Raw genomic sequence first — 2,317 nt, 5'->3', positions numbered from 1 at the left:
GAAAATCACAGGAAAAAAGAAACATACAAACAACTAAAGAATGTTGAGAGTGGAAAAATAGTCTTCCCCAGGGATAAGCCTCCTAGTTGGTTATTCAATCCCAAGTGGTCAGCCCTAACCTCATACTCATACAAGAAACTATATATTATAAATATAATCTAGTTATTATAAATATATTATATTGTGAATATATAAATGTAAGTAGTATATATTTATATTTTTATTTATTTACATATTTAGGCATACAGAAACACACCAATACATAAATTTAAAGGTTTGATACTAAGGTTCATAGATGAGTGAGAACATGTGTCATCTGTCTTTCTGGGTCTGGATTACCTTCTCACTCAACTGTTTTCTAGATCTGTTTACCTGCAACTTTCATTTTTCTTTATAAGCTAAATAAATTTCTGTTAAGGCCCACACTGTGTCCCAGCCAGAGCTGCTGCTCCAGTCCATTGGTCAGGGTCTAGCAAGAGAGAGAGTGGGAATGGAGAGGAAGATACATAAAGAATGGAGACAAGACAGAGGGTCTGATCAAGTCTCCTTTACTAAAAGGAAATCATGGGTATATATACACTTTACCATGTGACTTGCCTCCATGGACAAGCAGGGGAACACATCTGAAGACACTTTACCACGTGCACCTTGCAGCCAGGGGCGCTAAACAGCAAAACAAGATATGTGGGATAAACAAGATGTTTATCAGTGTGTGTTCAGCTGTTGTAGGCTGTTGAAAAACAAGTCTCTTGTCAGGGTATATGGCTCGAGATGGTTGCAAAGATGATAGCCACTTTCTGCTAGGAGTCAGCGCCCAACAAATTTCCACTGTGTATATTTTAACACACTTTAATTATCCATGTGTTTGTTGATGCATATCTAGAGTGCTTCCATTTCCTAACTGAATAGATAGAGCAGCATAGAACATAGCCAAGAAAGTATCTCTCTGTTGGACATAGAGTGCTTTCACCAAGAGTTGTATAATGGGGTCAGATAGTAAAAATGTTTTCTTGGTTTTCTAAGGCACTACCACATTGATTTCCACAGTAGCCTCACCAATTTGCATTTCAACCAACAGTGCATGATTGTTTCCCATTCCCCCACATTCTCTCTATAATTTGTTGTCCATTTTTTAAATCTTAGCCATTCTGAGTAAGATAAGATGAAATCTCAAGGCATTTCAAATTTGCATTTCCCTTATGGCTAAAGATAGTGAACACTTTAAAAAACATTTCTATGCCATTTATATTTCTTCTGAAAACATTGAGTTCTAAACCCTTGATTTTTCTTTTTTCTTTTTTTTTTTTTAACTAAAACAGCTGACCATTTTATTTTCATGGTTCATAATGTAAGTGAAAACGGCCCCTTTTGTCTCACTTCTCCCTCCAAAAGTATTCTCTCTGTTAGAAAGGAAGTTCCTTGCCATGCATCTAGTAAACACTCAGGCTCAGCACCAAGATCTTCTGGTGGAACACAAGAAATACAAAACGATAAAGAGCGCTTCGGCTCTTATCTGTCTGGCCGGGTCATGCCAGGCCTCGTGGGCACCATCATAGGGCGGGCGGGAGGTCTCATCATTGGAGGCCCAGGCATCATGGGCATGTGGCCTCCCATGGGTGGTCTCATCCCAGGAGCTGGTCCCACAGGCATCATCCCAGGAGGAGGGGGGCCCATCATTGGCATCATGGGAGGGCCTCCCATGTGGGGTGCATGCATCATGCCAGGCCGAGGAGGACCCGGGAGACTGGGGGAGGTGGGATCATGGCCCCTACAGGCGGAGGAGCAGAGAACGGAGCCGGGGGGATCTTTCCTTGTTGAAATGCAGCCGTTGTTTTGTCAATCAGGCTCTGGGCCTGCTCTTCCATCCATTTCTGGTAATAGTCTTTCACATTCTCTTTGTGTTTCCGACCACTGTCTTCCTCACAGACGGAGAATCGTGGGTAAGATATGTATCACAGTAGTCACAGTAAAACTTAGGCATGATGCTCACAGGCCGTTGGCTACCCGGGTCCTATTTTCTTTTTTTAAAGTTTATCATTAGTAATTTTTATTTTTTCCTACCTCCAATCCCAACCATTGTATCCTCACCTTGCTCCCTTTTGAAATCATGAACTTTTTTCTGTTTAATTATTATTGTTGTGTGTCTATATGCCTAAATATGTAAATAAATAAAAATATAAATATATAATACTTATAATATAATATATTTATAATAACTAGATTATATTTATAATATGTATATTTTCTTGTATGAATATGACTGAAGGGTTGACCACTTGGGATTGAATAACCAACTAGGAAGCTTATCCCTGGGGAA

General features: G+C 39.8%; 1 pseudogene; it reads right to left on the bottom strand.

Moving 5' to 3' along the window:
- Window positions 1–1,503: 1,503 nt before the first annotated feature.
- LOC117695272 (U1 small nuclear ribonucleoprotein C pseudogene) lies at window positions 1,504–2,001 on the bottom strand (annotated as a pseudogene).
- Between the last annotated feature and the right edge of the window lie 316 nt (window positions 2,002–2,317).

This window comes from Arvicanthis niloticus, chromosome X, assembly GCF_011762505.2.
Source record: "Arvicanthis niloticus isolate mArvNil1 chromosome X, mArvNil1.pat.X, whole genome shotgun sequence".
Lineage (NCBI taxonomy): Eukaryota > Metazoa > Chordata > Mammalia > Rodentia > Muridae > Arvicanthis > Arvicanthis niloticus.
Note: the sequence above shows the minus strand (reverse complement) of the source record. Positions and strands in the feature narration are given on the sequence as shown.